Raw genomic sequence first — 13,949 nt, 5'->3', positions numbered from 1 at the left:
TTCCCTCTTAATACTTTCACTTCTATTTCACAGTTTCCAAATCACTTTTGACAGATATTTTATTTACATTTAAAAATTAGTAATTACACAATTTACAACATTTCTGTTTATGCTGTTGAGCAGAGATGAAATGAGTCCTGTGTAGCTCACAGGATTATTTTAGAATGATCAAGTAAAGTAACGTTCTGCCCTTTTCAAGTATTATAAAAGTATTTGTTTTTAAGGTCTAAGTATTTTCTATTTTTCATTTATGATTTCTATTTTGACTTAGTATTTGTGGATGTTTTTTCATTTCTTAACCTGTAGATTTTTAAATTGTCCTTGTTGATTGATGCTTTAATTGGCTTGTGGTTAGAGACTTTGTTATATTGATATATTGAAATTTGTGATTTGCCTTATGACCTAAAATATTTTTAGTTTCTGTGTTTCATTAGCAGTTGAACATGCTGTTTTCTAGTTCTTGGGTATCCACTAGACCAAACTTACTGTGTTGTTCAGATGATCTCTGTTTTACTGTTGTTTTTCTTCTGTGTAATCCCTCAGATTCTGAGATACTTTGAAATTTCATACTCTGGTGAGTTTTCTGATTCTTCCTATAATTCTGTCAGTTTTTGTTTTCTATATTTTGAAGCTTTGTTGTTAGGTACATACAACTTTGGAATTTTTTGTCTTCCAAGCTTAGAATTGATTCTTATAGTCATAGCCTCTATTTCTAGAAATGTTTTTATTTCATTTTTTATTACTTTTAATTATGTGGGGTTTTAAAAAAATTTATATAGGCTGCACACATCAGCTGGTTAGTATTTGTAATTTAAAAATTATAACTGGGTTTTTTTTCTATCTAATCCATTTAAATTTGGTGAAACTATTAATGTATTTGGATTCATTTATATCATCTTTAGTGCTTTTTGTCCTACCTTTTCTGTTTCCTCACTGCCCTTTTTTTTTTTTTGCTTTCTTATAGATTAATTTTTTTGTTTTCCTGTTTATTCTCCCTCTACTAGTTTAGAAGGTAAAAATTTAGTGCTTACCAAAAAATTTAATCTGCATAGTTAACAAATTCTAAAGTCAGTATCCTACTGTCTTCCTAAACACCAGAAACTGTTGAACAAAGTTTGATTCCTCAATCAACTAAATTTAACTCAACTAAAATTAGAATTTTAAATCAAGTAAAATTAGAATTTTACTTTATCTCAGTTTAACTCCAAAAATAGCTATTTTACTGTATACAGTCAGTGTTTGTTTAGACTTACCCACAGTTTATCATTTTACTATCCTTGAAAGATAGCTGACTCTATAATTCTAGATTGATGGGTCGATGGTTATTTTCTCTCGGTATTTAGTGATATTCTTTCCTTGTCTTCTTGCTTCCATTATTGCTTCTGAAATCATGTCGTAGTCTGATCAGTATTCCTTTGAAGCTAATTTGTCTCTTCTCTCACATTGCTTACAGTTTTTATCTTTGGTGTTTTCTTTTTTTAATTTAATTTTATTTTTATTTTCAGTGTTCCAAAATTCATTGTTTGTGCACCACACCCAGTGCTCCATGCAATATGTGCCCTCCGTAATACCCACCACCAGGCTCACCCAACCCAATTAAAGTCATTGTAATACAATGTGTCTAGCTGTGGATTTCTTTTTGTTTTGTTTTAATTCCAGTATTTTTTATTTTGGTAAATTTCTTTTTATTATCCTGTACACATTCATTGAGCTTCCTAAACCTGAAAATTAGTGCTTTTTGTAAATTCTGGAAAATTTTACATCATTATGTCTTTTAAATATTGCATATTGCTCATTCTCTCTGTTCTTTCCTTTGGGAAATCATCGCACTTTGTTCTTTGTATCACTTTGGTTCATATTTTCTGTCTCTTCTTCAGTGTGTTGAATTCTAGATGGTTTCTTTAAATCTGTTTTTCTGTTCCCTAATTCTTGTGTTCTCACCATCTCTAATCTATTTATAACCTAATCAGTTCTTTTTTTAAATAACCTATTGAGTTTTTAATTACTATTTTTTTTAATCCATTTCCATTTCCAAAGTATTGTATGTTTCTTTCTCAAACATTCCTGGTCATTTGTCATAGCTACATTGTTTCCTCTTTTTCTTATTTTAAAACATATTAAATGTATTTACGTACTATATACATATGTAAATATATATATATTTTCATACTATACTATATAAATGTATTTACATACTATATATATATAATTTTGTATTTTTCTCCTTTTTTGTGGCTCTAAATCTACAATTTGTTGTAGTGTTGTCTGAAACAATTACAGTGATTTGTTTTCTAGTAAGATCAGTGATTTTGGTTGACTTGGTATTCTTCTAAACTTTATTTTGGGGAATTTATTTAAAATATGTTCCCATAGAGAAGATACTGTTTTTTGGGTTGTTTTTTTTTCTTGAATTATCAGTTTGTTCCTTGGGGCAACACCAACCTTGGATCACTTCCGTTTTCATCTTGGGTTTCCTTCCTCTGTCTCACCTGCCCTTCAGTGCGTGAACACACACATGCACATACAGTTACTCACAAGTAGTGGGACCTTCATCCTCAAATATATGTGAGCTTCGGCATTCCTAGAAGAGGCTTTTTTTCCCTTCACAGATCTACTTGTAGTAAAGGAGGCACATTGAGGTCCATTCTAGTTTACTCATTGAGAGTGCTACCTTGGGGGCTTCATCAGTCCTGCTGTTCATCCAGCTAAGTCCCTGTTATGAACTGAATTGTGTCCCACCAAATTAATATGTTGAAGCCCAAACCCCCAATGTGATTGTATTTGGAGATACCGCCTTTGAGAAGGTAATTAAGGTTAAATGAAGTGGGGCCCTAATCCCATAACACAGTATCCTTATATAAAGAGGAAGAGGCAACAGAGCACTCTGTCTCCACTTGCACACACAGAAAAGTTCATATGAGGACACAGCAAGAATTGGCCTTCGGCAAGCCTCACCAGAAATTGAATTTTCTGGAATTGTGATTGTGGACTCACTGCCTCCAGAACTATGAGATACCAGATCTCCTTTAAGCTGCCCCATGTGTAGTATTTTGTTATGGCAGTCAGGGGAGACTAATGCACAAGTCTCAAACTGTGTAACTCCTGCCCCCTGTGTAGATGTGGCTCCTTAAAGCTGGGACCCTTCTAGGCTACAGGGATGGAGAAATGTCTTTAGGGCAGTTAACCAGTTCCCAGTCTAAATTTTGATATGGAATTTCACTCTTTCATATCTGCCTTCAGTTGTTGCCATTTATTTACATTGCAATGAAAAAAAAAAGTTAAATTTTTTTCCCAGTGTTTTTGATATTCAGTAGCTAGTGAGATTTCTCTGTACAGAAATATCATGTTAACTTTTTTTTAAAGATTTTATGTATTTATTTGACAGAGAGCGACACAGAGAGAGGGAACACAATCAGGGAGAGTGGGAGAGGGAGAAGCAGGCTTCCTGCCGAGCAGAGAGCCCGATGTGGGGCTCGATCCCAGGACGCTGGGATCATGACCTGAGCCGAAGGCAAAGGCTTAATGACCGAGCCACCCAGGCACCCCCAGAAATAGCATGTTAGACAAATATGTGTTGATTTTACTATAATAAAATTCACCTCCAAAAGAAATGTCCGTATTCTGGTATAAAAAGTGATACCTTTGTTTTAATTATTGTGGCAAATATTGTCCATTTGATTATTTATTATCTGTGAACTAATTTGATTATTACTTCTGATAGATTCTTAATTCTTACTGGCTGTGAGCTACTGAAGACAAATAATATAGTAGTCTTGTTCTGAACCTATATTACTTTTATCTGAATACTTCATTTTGGATTCTTTTCTTTTTAGGACATACTGTGGTTTGTGAATATGTAAATATTATGGATATATAGATAGAGGTACTAGATCTGTGGTATTAAACCAGAAATGCCATGAAAGCCTGGAGGAGTCACACATGCCTCCCAGATACATTGTAGATCCTCTTCTTTGCTCCTGGAACACATAGGCTTTCCGTCTGAACACTTCCATTCACTTTATGAACTGTTTCTTGCCGTGCATGTATTTTGATATATTAGGTTCTGGTTGCCATTACAAATTAAAAGTGGAGGGTTTTATTGCTTTGGAATTTAGCATAATGACTGCTTTTCCTGAAACTACCCTAGAGGCTCTTTTTTTTGCCATTTGGTGCTGTAAGTCTGTATCTCAGGATGAACAATACTAGAAAAATATTTTAAACATTCTTTTAGTTAAAATATTTGAATCTACCATTATAGAAAACATATTTTCTAGTATTTTTTTCTTAGCCCTTCAGAAAAGTTTTATAATCATTTCATTAATTTTCAACTCCAATAAATACGGATCTTAATATTTTATTGACTTACACGCAACTCAAGGTCACAGAATGATTGGAAGGTCAAAATCAGTGGTATCACAGCCTTCTCTTCCTTTCTCTCATTTTAAAAATTTAACTGCTAAAAACAGTGCTCTCTTGTGATTGATCTGGCAAAATTAACAAACAGCAGTATTTCCTTTGATATTTTCATATTTATGTTCTGTAAAAAAAAGAAACTGACATTTTCACAGGTGGTGTACCGCACAGAACAATAAATTAATAAGCACACTAACATCCGATCCTCACAAAAATTCAAGATTCTAATGATCTCTGCAGAAATAAGCAAAATGTATTTAAGGTAAGTAATCAATACTCACATTTGTATAACACAACTTATAGCTTACAGTTTACATTGTACTTTCAAGTGCCTTATATGTAATTTTATCTTACTTCATCCTTGAAACAAAGCCTTATGCACTTTGTTCTTTGGAAAAAAAATAAAGTGATAGAAATACAAAGAATATAGTGTTTTGTTCATCTAACATTGAACCAGCAACATTTGCTAGATAATTCTTTTATCTTTTTTGAAAAAAATTCCATAAATAATGTCATGAAAATCCACAGTATATTTGTCTCCAATTTTTATTTACCATTATATAGTTGGGTTTTTTTTTTAAGACTGCTTTATGTACTACAAAGATTAGTAAGTCAGTATTTCAGTCTTCTAAAATATTCTGAATTACTAAAGGTATTTACTACTGTTTCAGACTGGGCCACAGGATAGAAAATAATATGAGTGTGGCCAAGGTTAAAAGGCAGATAAATGCCATTAGGGAACAGACCGCTCTGATTTGAGGTCGCTGAGAACAGTCAACACACACACCAAGCACAAATGGCCCAGCCTTTACTTAAAGGAAAAGGAGTACAAGCCCTTGACAATGTATTTAACCCTCCTGGCCAGCAAATCGAGTTCATAGTCAACATGGGCAGTACTATACTTTTTAAAAATGAAAGCGAATACAGAATATGAGGTTCCCATTATTCCTTTGGACTAATTGTTTTCCTCCCTTAAGTGTAAGAAAAGAAAATCAAGTTTGATTGAGACTGGCCAGGCCTGGAGAAGCTTAACCCTCATAGCAAATAATCACCGTGTATGGGCGAAAATTTTTAACTATAGAAGAAGTTACCATTATCTGCAAATACACAGTTTCTACTTATATCATGATAAATAGAAAACTTCTGAAGATTTCACCAAAACCTGTTAGCACTCATCAACAAGTTCAATAAAGTTACAGGATGCAAAATCAACACAAAAATCAGTTGTGTTTCTATACACTAACAAAAAAGTAAGAGAAATCAGAAAGTGAAATTAAGAAAACAATCCCATTGACAATTGCCATCGAAAAGAATAAAATACCTAGGAATAAATTTAACCAGATGTAAAATATTTGTACACAGAAAACTACCAGATATTGATGAAAGAAATTGAAGAAGACATAAATAAATGGAAAGATAATCCACGCTGAAGGATTGGAAGATTTACAAAATTTTTAAAAATGTCGGTACTACCCAAATTCAATATGATTACTACAGATTACATATGTTAGCTAGGTTGTGTTAGTCCCTACCAAAATTCCAATGGCATTTTTTCATAGAACTAGAATAATCCTAAAATTTGTATGGAACCACAAAAGACCCTGAGTAGCTAAAGCAATGTTGAGGAAGAAAAGGCTAGAAGCATCACATTTCGTTATTTCAAAGTATGTTACAAAGCTATAGTAATCAAAACAGTATGGTATTGGTTTAAAAATGGACTCACCAGTGGAACAGAATAGAGCGCCCAAACATAAATCCATATGTATGTGCTCATTTAATTTATGACGAATCAGGAATATACAATGGGGGAAGAATAGTGTCTTAAGTAAATAGTGTTGGGAAAATTGGACAGCCACATGCAAAAAAAGAATGAAACTAGGAAGAAAAAAGAATGAAACTAGATCACTATACCATACACAAAAATTAAAATGAATTAAAGACTTGAGTGTATGACCTGTGACCGTAAAGCTCTGGAAGATGGCACAGGGGTAAGATCTTTGATTTCTGATTTTTTTTTCTTTTTTTGTATTTGCTACCAAAGGCAAAAAGTGAAACTTTAAAAAGCTTCTGTACATAAAAAAAAAAAGAAAGAAAACTATGGAATGGGAGAAAATATTTGCAAATCATATCTGATAAGAGGTTGATATTCAAAATATATAAAGAACTAAAACTCAATAGCATAAAAGCAAAAATTTAATTAAAAAATGGTCAAAGGAACTGATTAGACTTTCAAAACAAGTCATACAAATGGCCAACAGGTGCATAAAGAGGTGTTGAACATCTCTAATCAGAGAAATGCAGATCAAAACCATAGGGAGACATTATGTCATACCTGTTAGAGTGGCTACTATCAATAAGACAATAAATAACAAGTGATGGCAAAGATATGAGAAAATGGAACCCTTGTGCACTCATGGTGGGAATGTAAACTGGTGCAGCCACTGGAAATCAGTATGGAGTTTCCTCCAAAAATTGAAACTTGAACTAGCAGAGGATCCAGCAGTTCCACATCTGGGTATGTATATAAAAGAAACCTTACCAGTATCTGGAAGAGATATCTGCACCCCTATGTTCACTGCAGTATTTGCAACAACCAAGATGTGGAATTGACCTAAATCCATCCATGGTTGAATAGAAAAAATGTGATTATATATACACAATGAAATATTAAGCAGCCATAGAGAAGAAGGCAATCTTGTCATTTGTGAAAACATGGATGGGCCTAAGAGCATTTTAAGTAAAATAAGTTAGAGAAAGACAAGTACTGTATGATCTCACCTATATGTAGAATTAAAAAAAAAAAAAAATGAAACTCCCAGAAACTGAACAGATCAGGGGTTGCCAGAGGCGTGGGGGTGAGTGAAATAGGCAAAGAGGGTCAAAAGGCACAAACCTTCAGTTAGAAAATAGATTAGGTCATGAGATGTACAGCACCATGATTGTAATAAACTGTACTATATTTGAACGTTGCTAAGAGAATAGATCTTAAAAGTTCTCGTCACAAGAAAAGAATTCTGTAACTGTGGTGGATGTTAACTTACTGTGACCATTTTGCAATATATACATATATCAAATCACGTTGTACCCCTGAAAGTAATGTAATGTTATATGTCAGTTCTTTCAATAAAGCTGAGAGGAAAGAGTCAATATATGAGGTTAGCGAGATTGTGTTTCAAAGTTTCTCTGTTACATAGATGTAATTCTTGACTTTTATAAAATGGCTTATATTGCTAAAATTACAGTTCTACAAAGAAAATATCTTGTAAATGTTTTTAAAGTTTAAATAATGCATTCCCTTAAAATATATTTGTAGTGAATTTGAAAAGAAAGCCACAAATCAAATCACTTTTTTAAAAATGTCATGTAGTATGAAGGCTTAAGCAGCTTTTTTGGAAATGTACATTTTTTTTAAGAAAATAGTTTAGAAAGCTTCAGTGAAATCATTGTCACAAAATTTAAAAGATGTCCTCAACTGCATATTAAATTTTTCTTAAAAATAATTTATTAAATTTATTAAAATGGAAAACATTAATGTTTAATTCTACTAAGCAAACTTTTGATGCTAAGAACTCTGTCCTTCACTTGGAATTTCAAATTTATAACTAAAACCAGCAGGTGTCACTGTGTAACAGATTTTCCCCCTCCATCTAAGAGCTCTATGAACACAGATGTGTAAGAGATCATTTAAGTTACATCACTGATCAAAAATACCAGAATGTAGGAAGGTACATACAGGATTTCAGGAGGGTTAGGAGTATTTGTGAGAATTATATATATTTTTTCCTTTTTTCATGTCTCAGTCATACAGATTTTTTCATTATATTATTGATGTGAGAGTTTTATTAGCAGTAAAAGTATATAGTAAAAAAAACCCCAGGTGATATTTTGGACTTTCTACTGAAGTATAGAGTAGTACATAGACGATTAGGTTGCAGCTGTGTAATCAAAACCACATCAAGAAACAGCATTCCCAGGAATGTTTTCAAATGAATTTCGAAAAGCCCTTGGTCCTTTCCTCCAAAGTAAGGTAGAGTTATAATTTCTAAATGAATGTTTAGAGACCAAAATATATAGTTGGTAGAAAATAATAGAAATTGAAGAGCTGGTTGTCAGCACATTCCCCTCCCCCTACCTGGTATGGAAGCCAAAGTAGATTTAGTGCACATTTATTCACTGGAGCATTGTACAGTGCCTGGATTTTATTCCAAGAGCAATACAGTCAACATAGTACTCAGTCTTAAAGACATTTATAATCAAGCTGTGCATATATAATGATAAAATAGAAAAACAAAATAATATACCAAGGACCATAATATTAATATATCAATGACCATTTTTTGTGTGTATATATGTATCCGTACACACACATACCATTATATACAAGCAAGTAGTTTATGATTAAAATAAGTGACTTCCAGATAGGAGCTATCTTTGTGAATTGTAATCACAGAGTCATTCTATTATTTTTTTTAAAGACTTTTCTTATTTATTTGGCACAGAGAGATCACAAGTAGGCAGACAGGCAGGCAGGGGTGGGGGGAAGCAGGCTCCCCACATAGCAAAGAGCCCGATCCCAGGACCCTGAGATCATGACCTGAGCCAAAGGCAGAGGCTTAACCCACTGAGCCACCCAGGCGCCCCAGTCATTCTATTATTAATACAGAGGAAACTTGAATTGATTAGGACATAGAAAATGAAAAGAATGGCAAAATATTTCTGGTTCAGTTTAGTTCAGTAAACATTTATGGAGCACCTATACTCAAGACACTCTATTCCTCTGTAGGTTATCAAGAATTAAGAAGTGAATGAAGCTTGGTTTCTACCCTTGTTTACCAAAAACATAGATGGAAATATTCCTGGCAAACTGAAATGATAATTTATAGACTCTTCAATGTTGAAGGTAGGGATAGGGGAGTCTGGGAATTGGAAAGCACACTGGTTTGAGAGCCAAAAGACAGGTTTTAGTCATGCTTCCATCACTAAATTTATACAGGGACTTAAAGACATCACTTAGAAAATTATCACATCATTTCCAATTGAGTACTTTGATTATTTTGTGTTTATCCTATAATTAATGAGATTATTAGAGTAAGTAGCACTATAGAAGTTACTGGAAGGTTACTCAGTAGATTCAGATGAATGATTGATAGAGAAAATTACTAACCTACTCTTGGATTTTTGAGAACGTCCTTGAAAACAGCAATGCCTAGTCTAGGCAGAGTAGGGCTAGAGATGAAGATCTTGGTTTGGAATTTAAGGTAGTGAGAATTTTTAACATTTATATATAGATATGTTTATGTGTTATTTATAGCATGCCAATTGCTAAATTTGGATTTAGATATTTCCTTTTCATATACATTCTTAATTGTTATCCCAAATAATCGAATTTTTGCTTTGGAGAATATCATCACCACAGTTAGGAAAGTAAAAAAGGTATTAAACGGTTTTCTCTTCACCTTTTAGATCTTTTGCTTTTATATAATTAGTGAGAAAATACGATGGTGTTTTATTAAGCAGCTACCCCTCTTTAAGGATTTCCTGTTTCCTTTCCCAGAAGACTAAATTGTTCAAGGACAAAGAATGTGTTTTATGCTGTTTTATATCCATGCAGAGAACACATGCTGACTATGTATTAGACAAGGGAAACTTTGTACTACAAAGCTAGTTAAGGGTTTGGTTAAAGGAGATTGGAATTACCCTTGTCATTTGCATTTGTGTTTTGCCAGTGATTGAATATGAAGAAATACATAGGCTAGATTAATGTGTTCCATTATTTTTAGTCTACACCATCGGGTTTCTGGTCTCTTGTCACCTACCTTACAGTATTTGCTATTTCCCTTAAGAAAGCTTTTAAGGTGAACTATATACTCCAAAAGTAGAAACTTGAAATCTTACCTTTTTGAAACACACACACACACACACACACGATCACTCCCAATTAACCAATATTTTTCTAAAATTTAGGTCATCTGTTTGGAACTTGGAATGAATCTCTAGATGGAAACAATGATGTACATAGTGATTAAGCTCTTAGCTAGCCCACAAAAACTATTATTATGTCTCAAAATATCATGGTACCAATAGTAGTACCAGTAGTATGTAATGCTATAAGCCACTATATTTAATTTTTTTGTTTTTGAGAAATGTATCCCAAGTTTCAACTTGAGAGACCTGGAATGAACCCTTCTTGCTATTGCTCTGAAAGTAATGTTGCTCGGTAAGACCAGAGGAAGCAGGAATCCCTTAGTTCCTGAGAGAGACTCATACAGTTTAGGTCAAATCCTTCTATATCCCCACTCCTGGCTCCCACCAGTCTGCTTGCCTTTCCATTGTTATACTCACTATTTCAAAACAGAATGTTATCTACTCCTTTCCAAATGAAGTCACCATTTCTCATCTGGTGCGGAAGAGATTTTGGAATTTTTAATAGGATTTATTGAAAATAAGAACCAAACGGCAGCAGAGAAACCCTTCCCTACCACCACCATGCACACTCCACACACATCTGTAAGTGTACTCAGATGACAATGATAGTTTTTTAAACCCACCACTGAACAAAGGTATTTCATCTGCAGATTCAGTGAGCTTCATACGCATTTTCTGAGGTTCTCTTAAGTGTGGGATGTCCTGTGAGAGGAATGAGTTGGCCATGAGGTTGGTTGCTCCCTGCAGGCTTCCACTGGGGCTTGAGAAATGACAAGTGGCAGTAGAGAGCAACTCCCAAGGGTTTATTTTCACTTCTTTTCCCTCCTTTCTCGCCCAGACTGGCCCTGCCAACACAGACCTGGGTTACCATGAAGTGAGTTAGGGTGGTGGTGGAGATCCCAGGTCCCAGTGGTGCCTACGATTATAAGATGATAACAGAAGACCTGCTTGTATCTGACATGTGTGTGTGTCCTGTGTTGATCTTGGGTTTATTGTCTTCTAATCTCATGTAGGTATCTTCTTAGGGACACAGAGTGAGACTGTCCCTGAGTCCCGGGATGGGTGGACATTACTGTCAATCACCTGGGAAAGTGGTGATTCTTAGGACCAGGTGGGTTGAGAACCTCTCCTTTCCTCTCCACTTCTCATCTGGACTTGGAGAAATCTAGGCACACTTGGAAGCATTCTAGTGGGCTGGGGTTAGAGATAACCCCTGTCGCATGGAGCCAGTCAGGGAGTCTCCTCAATAGGAGCATTTGAGCCAAAGATGAGTGAGTTAGGTTTATAAACCAGATTATCTAGTTCCATTTTATGACTCTTTCCATTTTGTAACCCTCAAATCCTCAGTGAAAACCTTTTTTTAAATGTTCCAATATGATCTCAGGTGTGTGGGGAATTCGGGAAGGAGGTGTCATTTGGTGTAAAGTACGTGGTGGTGATAATAGGGAGAGATCGCCAAGGAGAAGGTGGGGGCATTGTCCCCATGAGGCCTGGTCACTACTCCCCAGTGGAGATTTCATCTCCATTGCTCACCTAGGAGCATCTAGATTTGATTTTAGTAAAGAAAAAGGAAAGTTCCCTTTTTAAGTGTTAGGGAAAGGAAAACAATGACAGTAACTGGAAAGTAGGAGGCAATACTCATACTTGCTGTGGCCAACGGACCAGCAGAGGCACGTCTAGATGCCCATTTGTATGCCACCTTGTGTCTAAAACAAGCAACAAAACCTTGACTAAATGTGTGCAGGAAAAAGAATGCATGTTTCAAACATTAGTTATAATCAATTAAACTAATTTTCTTTCTTTTATTACCATTTTTTCAGATGTAGAGATAAAAGTGTAGGGATCAGGAAAATCATTCATTTAATATATTACAGATGTGTTATAACAAGCATCTAGACCCAAGATACCCCCCCCTCGAGGCTCCACATTTACCCTTAGCTACTGCTCCATGTTTTCTGCTCACATTTATAGTAAAATGCCTGAAAATTTGCTGCTGTCTTGCCTTACCTTACCTTGTATTCTCCCTGAGACCTTTCCACCCCTCTTGTCAAGGTCACCAGCAAGCTCTGTCAAGCCATGTCCAATGACTGGCCCTGAGTTCATCTTATTGTAGCTCAGCAGTTGACACAGCCGATTACTCCCTCCTTCTAGAAACATTTTCTTCACTTGGCTCTCCCACAACCGTATATTCCCAGCGTGCCTTCCACCTCTCTGGGTACTCCTTTTCTTTTCAGCCTCTAATGTTACATGTCTCAGGGTCCAACCTCCAACCTGTTCTCTTCCCAACAGCCATGACTTTTACCAGTCCAGTTTCTATCTCTGGCCTTGACTCTTCCCCTCACACATCCGAAATACCCAATTAGCATCTCTGCTTATGTAGCTAACAGGTATCAAGCTTCAATGCCTGAAGAGGACTCTGGATGCCCCTTCCTCCCACACGGTTCCTCCCCTACTCTTCCAAATCCCAGTGTGAGGTCCCACTCTTTATCCAGTTGCTTCCGTCAAAATCGAGGCATTGTGCTTGAGTCTTGCGTCACACGCTACATCTGGTACATTAGCTAGCCAAGTTGGCTCTGCCTTCTTATCCCTAATCTACACACCAGTTTTGACCAACTCAGTGCTGCAGTTCTAGTCTAAGCCACTGTCGGGTTTTCCACCTAGACTCCTGCTTCTCAATGGGCCTCCTTGTGTTTGCTCTTCCTCCCCACCCACTCATTTCCCTCACTGCAGCCGTGTGTCTTTTAGAAAGCACGGACTAGTTCATTGTCATTCACCTGCTTACAACTAATGACAGCCTCTCCCACTCAAGGAAATCCATACTCCTTTGCCTGACCTATGAGGTCCTGTCTGTGTCACGTTTATCTCTTGCCATTGTGCCCATTGCTTAGTTTCATCTAGTTATGCTGACTTTCTTGATGATCTTCAAACATACCCAAACTGATTTCCATCTAGGAGCCTCTGCCTGACATGCTTTTTCCCCATATCCAATCAAGACTCCCTCCCTCACTTCCTTTGGTTCTCTGTTCAAACATCACCCCTCAGAGAGGCCTTCCCTGACCACTCAACCTAAAATAGCACCTCACATTTGTATTTAATGTCCCCGACTAAAATATAAGTTTCATGAGGGCAGGACCCTTGTGTGTCTTACCCATTCTATATTCTCAGTGCCTGGCATATGGGATTTATTAGATGGATGGATGGATGGATGGATGGATGGATGGATGGATGGATGGATGGATGGATAGGTGGATGGATGGATAGATGGGTGGGTGGGTGGGTGGATGGATGGATGGATGGATGGATGGATGGATAGATGGGCCAGTGGATGGATGGATGGATGGATGGATGGATGGATGGATGGATGGATGAGTGGGTAGATGGATGGATGGGAAGATATGTTGTAGTCTAGCACTGCACCTAGATTTCTTCATTCCTGATTTTTTAAAAGTGTAATATGAAAGAGCTGAGGGATTTCTTCATAGCTTAATTCTACATTTGGTAATGGATTTTTTAAAAAACCTTTAAAGATAATCCTTAAACTTTTGAATGACAATGCCAGGCATAGATATTTCATGGAAATGGCTTTCTCTTTGCCGACATATCCTATCTAT

Source organism: Mustela nivalis, assembly GCF_964662115.1.
Source record: "Mustela nivalis genome assembly, chromosome: 5".
NCBI lineage: Eukaryota > Metazoa > Chordata > Mammalia > Carnivora > Mustelidae > Mustela > Mustela nivalis.
This window is presented reverse-complemented; position numbering follows the sequence as displayed.